The following is a 6368-nucleotide window of genomic DNA, read 5'->3' on the forward strand; positions in this document are numbered from 1 at the left end:
ATTCCCGCAGCTCACGTTTACCAATCCCCCAGGGAACTGGGGAGAAGCTGGAGAGAGAGCACCACCTACTTTTGGAACATTTCAGTGTAGAGTCCTGTTGGTTTCCATGAAGGAGCAGGAAGGACGGGAAACAGGAAGCAGAATGGAAATGGCATAACTTTAGTGAAGTGAATAAAGGGTTCTCTGTGCAAGGAATCCCAGTGCTGTGTCCCTGCAGAGCCACTGCAGCTCCCCTTGGAGAGCCAGGAGATAACACAGCCCTTAAAATGGGAATTTTAAAGTGATGAGCCTTTAAACTGGGAATTTGTCCCAGCACAGGAAGTTTTGAAAGACAGGTCCTTGTTTTTGAGATAATGACTTAATTCACTGTGGGATGGGAATGTGCCACCACAGATGAAGTGTGATGGTCTGAGCAAGACAGATTCTTCACCTCAGTGCTCAGCCTGAAGAAAATTGATATAAATCTACCCCCTGTAACCACTAGGGAAAGAAATGCACCTTTGGGCAGTATATGCTTGATATAGCAAAGGATCTTATGGTGCTGATTGATTTTCAAGGTCAAATACCAAACAAAAGCACTTAAAACACCTGAAGATGTTCTGGGTTACCTGAAAAATGCAAGCTCTTAGTAGGGGTTCAGTTTCATACATCTGCTTAAGAATTAAAACCCTTCTTGGGGCCTTGGTAACCCCCAGCGAGTTACTGGGTAGCCTGAAGAAGTTAAATATTTTAAAAGTAAGTTAAATATTTTAAAAGCAAGTTGAATATTTTAAAGGTAAGCCCTGACTGACAGCGTGTCACTGGATGGAGTGCCTGTTGTAAGCTGTTGATTTACAGCCTGGAGAGTAAAAAGCAATTATGGTAATAAAGTGATTGGGGGGTTAAACCTGGGGAAAAAGATAACAAATATCTGTAGGACCTTGTGGTAACTCACCTGGGCCTGGCTGTTCCTTATCTTTCATTATCCCTAAGGAACTTGTGGGCAGGGTAGGTACCAGGGTTTGCATTTATTGTTTTCCATGGATTTCCAACACAGCTGTGTTGGCATGTTCTGTCCTCCACTGGTGATCCATGTGCTGTCACAGTGAATTAATCAAACCTTGAGGAAATGGATCGATACCCATCCATGTTCTTATCTCCTTGAATATAAATCAAATTCCAATCAGTTTGGATCATCAGCCCAAACCTGTTTTAATAAGGTGTAGCCCATCTTTGCTTGCTCTATTGGCAGGGGGAGATGGGAAAAGCTTCTCTTGCACTGATCCTTCAAAGGCCTTTGTGGCTTTCCAAGGAAGGAAAAGGGAATATAATAAGGCTTTGGGCTTAGTATCTGTGTTAGATAAATTCTCCTGTTGTGAAAACAAATTATATCCTTGATATAACAATGGCATTCCACGGGTAGATCTGTCACGGAGATACGTGACACAATGGGCCAAGTGTCCTCTGGTGGGGTGAGTCAGGGTAAGAGGCGCTTTCCGAGAGCACTTGGCCGTGGTGACTCCTGCCTGTGGACAGGGAGGGGTGGGAACTGTCCCCAGGGATGTCTCGGCCCTGTTTCCTGTGATTCTGCAACGCCTGTGCCTGTGCAACCGGGGCTGGGATTGGCAGGAAACTAATCCTGCAGCCTCCAAAGGTGTGTGTTCTACAGCAGAGTGGCACGAAACAGATCCTTGGGATCTTCCCAAAAGGTGAATGAAACAGTTAGGGAAGGAGTAGAGGTGGGAAAGAAGTGTTGGAGAGTATGCTGGCTGCAGAAGGTTTCTGTTAGTCTGTGTCTGTGGAAATGATGCAATGAGGATCCTGAAGAATCACTAGAAATCCTACATTTATCATCAGGGGAAAACCTGGTCCTGGTCTCCCTGGTATTCCTCCAGCCTCCTGTGGAAGCAAGGAAGAGCTCTTCCAAAGTGGCCTCCCAGCAGGAAAAACAGTTTGACACCTGGAGAAGAGAAGGCTCCAGGGAGGCTTAGAGCCCCTTCCAGTGCCTAAAGAGGCTCCAAGAGAGCTGGAGAGGGACTTGGGACAAGGTACGGAGGGACAGGACAAGGGGGAATGGCTTCCCACTGCCAGAGGGCAGGGTTAGATGGGATATTGGGAAGGAATTCTTGGCTGTGAGGGTGGTGAGGCCCTGGCACAGGTTGCTCAGAGGAGCTGTGGCTGCCCCATCCCTGGAAATGTTCCAGGCCAGGCTGGATGGGGCTTGGAGCAACCTGGGCTAGTTCCAACACCCATGGCAGGGTGTTGGAACTGGATGGTCTTTAAGGTCCTTTCCACCCCAAACCATTCTGAGATTCTCTGATTCCAGGCTGTTTGGGGTTATTTTATAACTTAAACACATCAAGATGTCTGAACTTACTGGCAAACAAAGTGGGCCCTGTTTCCCAGGGTATTTTTGGGAGGAAAGAGAGGAAAGTTCGGGGCGGGGGGGGGGAATACTGCCTGACTAAATCTCTATATGCCAAAATCCTGGATCACCACCACGGCAACATCAGCCTGAAAAATCCTGAAGCCTTAACAAGGGTAAAACTGATTTCTGAGGCACAGGGTGTGATTTTTGGGGTGTCCTGTGCAGGGCCATGAACTGCACTTGATGATCCTCGTGGATCCCTTCCAACTCAAGGTATTTTGTGGTTCCATGCTGTGATTCTGTGATTGCCTGGCCCTCAGAGGGCGGGAGCTTTGGAGCTCAGTGGGATCCCCAAGCTGGTTCTTTGGGAGGCTGGAGCTCAGCTTAGCTGTAACTCCCTGCACAAAGCCACAGCTCCTGTGTGGAGAAGCTCAGCAGGATCCTGGAGCAGCTGCTCCCGCAGAGCAGGACAAAGCAACCGGCTGTCAGAGAAGCTCCACGGGGCAGAGCTGCCCCTGAGCTCAAAATGAGCAACTGAGGTTTCCCCAGCTCTGAGTGGGCTCAGGTTTTATTTTAGGTGTTGCTTTGGTGCCTCACCAGCAGCCCAGCACCGCTGTCACACCTACATCTGTGTCATCCTTGTTCCTCCTTAGTCTGCCGAGCTCATTCCCATCAGATTTTCTCAGGGAAAACAGGTAGTTTCATGTCCCTGCTCTCCCAATTCCCTCCTGCTGTGGTTTTTTCACATGTTATATGTGTGTATTTGTAGCATGAAGAACAAATCTCCGTGTCAGTGGCAGGAGGAGGGGGTGGAAGATGCCTGGATGTGTTTAGTGTTCTCTCTGTGTGCATGGCTTGCCTTTCTCCCCTGTTTGTGGATGCCAAGCCTCCACCTCCTCATGCCCATGACCCCTAAATCATTATCCTAATGCCTTTAACCAAAACTCCAGCTGTCACAGACAGCTCTTCCTTAAGTAGATCATGGGAGCCCAGAGCAGGATGTGGGATCTCTCCTGTGCAGCCCTGATGCCCTTAAGGCTTCAGGCTTGTGCAGCACAGGGGAAAATCTTGTTTTTCTTCTCCGAGATGGGATTGCCAGGTGTACTTTAGCCCTGGACTTTGCTCCCCTAAGAAATGCTGAGACACCTCCCGAGTGGGTCTGGCAGGGCAGGAGGTGTCCCTGTGCCTTCAGGAGGAGGTGTGTCCGTGTCTGGAGCAGAGGCACGTCCCTGCTGGGGCAGGACACCCTTGCCTTGACCTCTGCACTGGAGAAATGCAATGCAGACACCATTTTTCGAGCCATTTGTGGAAACAGAGAGGGGAGGTGACCTGCAGCACCCCAGTTCTGGCAGTTATTCCCATGGGTTGCCTGGGGCAGGTCTCTTTGAGACCCCCGAGAGAGGCAAAACACACAGCGAAGATCAAAAATACTCTGTGCAAGTCTTTCTAAACAGCTGCCTGTTGTGGCAGGGAATGGATAAAAGCAGGAGGCTCCTGCATTTTACTCCTTGCATTAAATTTTTGTTACTTTTATATCCTCTGAGAATCATTCAGTTCATTACACCTGCAGTGAACAGGCTGCCCCTCAGACTCTTCTCCTCGGATCCTTCTGAGCTTTCACTGGATGCATCCAGAAGAAGGACCATGAACTTAAATTTTGGGCTTAGAACAGCTTAACCTGTGCTTTCTAAACCAAAGTATTGCACTGAATGTTCACTTGGAAGAGCTGAATTTTGCTCCCCGTGTCCAATGCTCCTCCCCTGTGTTCCCACTGCGCTGCTGAGGCATTAATTCATCCCGCTGCGAGTTCCCAGCTGCCGTGGCGAGGCAGGAGGAGCTGCAGGAGCTGGTCCTGGAGTGATGGAGAGCGGAGGCAGCGGCGATGACCAGCCGGGCACGGTGGCTTGTGCCTGTAATCCAAGCTCCGGGGAGGCTGAGGCTGGAGGACGGCGTGAGCCCGGGGGTTCTGGGCTGCAGGGCGCTGTGCCGAGCGGGCGTCCAGGCTAAGGCCGGCATCGATATGGTGGCCCCGGGGGAGCCGGGGGTCACCAGGTCGCCTAAGGAGGGGTGAACCGGCCCAGGTCGGAGACGGAGCAGGTCAAAGCTCCCGTGGCGGTCGGTAGCGGGATCGCGCCTGTGAACAGGCCCTGCAGCACAGCCCGGGTGACAGAGCGGGACCCAGCCTCTTTTGGCACCTTTGTCCCCGGGATCCAGCCTCTTTTGACATCTTTCTGCCCGGGATCCAGCCTCTTTTGGCAGCTCTCTGTGCGAGGGAGCAGCCACAGAAGGGTCAAGCAACACCGGGGAAAGGCAGGAGCGTCCTGCGTTCCCCGGGGATGTTCGACCCGAAGGTGCTACCCCAGCCCCACTTGCCTGGGTGCGCTCGTGTTTTTGTGGTGGGCAGTGTGATTTCGAAACACGGCAGACTTGCAGGATCCCAGCAGATGGAACTATTAAACTGGGAAATGCCAGGCAGCAGGATTTCCCAGTTCGTGTTCCCGCCTCAGTTCCCATCTCTCTAACACCCGGCTTAGGCAGCCCGCTCCAGGCTGAGACGGCATTCCAGCTCCTGGGCGTGTCATTAGTCTGCTCCGCCGGGTATTTACTGTCACAGCTCATTTGTGTCCTCGGCTCTGAGCTTTACACTCTTAGGAAAACACTGGCAAATCAGGAAGCTTTGCTCTCCGGAGGAGCGTTTCAAAGCAGGGAGTGGGGCATCCCTTATCTGCTCTCGCACAGAGCTGTCCTGGAGATACAGCTCCGTGATGTGCCTCACTTGGCTTAAAATGAAAATAAAGCATCAGGGTGTGCCTCTTCTGGCTTAAATGAGAAATCTGGACTTTCTCAGGAGCTTAAACCCGCTCAGAAGTGTTTCCTGTCTGTCCATCCACCCGTTTTTAAAAATAAACTACCGGCAGCCCAAGAATATTCAGTCAGTTGTCCACTGCCACTGTGTGGCCGGGCAGAGCCTGCACAGGATGGATGCCGAGGAATACGCAGAAACCTGGAAAATAGCTGGATATGGTGGTTTGTGCCTGTAACCTGAGTGCTGGTCCGGCTGAGGTTAAAGCACGGCTTGATTCCAGGGATTTTGGGCTGCAACGAGCTGTGCCAAGCGGGTGTCCGTGTGAAGTTTGGCGTGGATGTGGTGATCCTGAGGGAACTGGGGGCCACCAGGTTGCCTAAGGAAGGGGGAACTGGCCCAGGTTGAGGTGGAGCAGGTCAAAATTCAAGTGTTGATCCGCAGTGGGATGGTGTAGGTGACTATTTCCCGTAGAACAGCCTGGGAATGGAAAAGAAACCCAGTTTCCTTTTCCACAGGGAATGGGTCAGCAAGGTATGGGGATCTGTTAATGCTGAGGCTCAAGCAGCAAGGACACAGTGAGGAATTTCAGCCAGGAGAGTGGAGAATCCCATCCTGGAGAGAGGAGCAGGGACCACATCTCACAGGGGATCTGCAGGGGAAGAGAGGGAACCAAAAAATTAGATCTTTATAAAAGGGGAGGGAGAGGGCCCAGAAACAGTCTTCTGAAGAAATTCCTTCATTAGAGAGATGCTCCTGATCCCACTGTGAGGCTTTGGGAACAACCCCCAAACTGTGTAAGAAATGAGAAATCAGTGTTTGTGCTGAGGATGGGGGGGGAGGGTCTCCTTCCTTGGCCTGGCTGCCTCCTCAGCTGGGAAAAGGGAATGTGTGCTGAGGGTGAGGAGGGAAGGAGGGGAAGGGGAAATAGGAGGGGAGGGAGAAGGGAAAGGGGTAAAGGGAAGGAGAAGAGGGAAGGAGGAGAAGGGGTAAGGAGAAAGGGTAAGGAGGGGAAGAAGGGGAATGAGGAGAAGGAGAAGGGGAAAAGGAAAAGGAAAAAGGGAAAGGAGGAAGGAGGGGAAGAAGAATGGGGAGGGAAAAAGGGAAAGGGGAAGGGGGAAGGAGAAGGGGGAAAGAGAAAGTGGAATAGGAAGGGGCAAGGAAAACAGGAAAGGGAAAGGGAAAAGGAGAAGGAGAAAGGGAAAAGGTGGAAAGGGG

The sequence above is a fragment of the Corapipo altera genome, unplaced genomic scaffold (assembly GCF_003945725.1).
Source record: "Corapipo altera isolate COAL_440 unplaced genomic scaffold, ASM394572v1 169, whole genome shotgun sequence".
Classification (NCBI taxonomy): Eukaryota; Metazoa; Chordata; class Aves; order Passeriformes; family Pipridae; genus Corapipo; species Corapipo altera.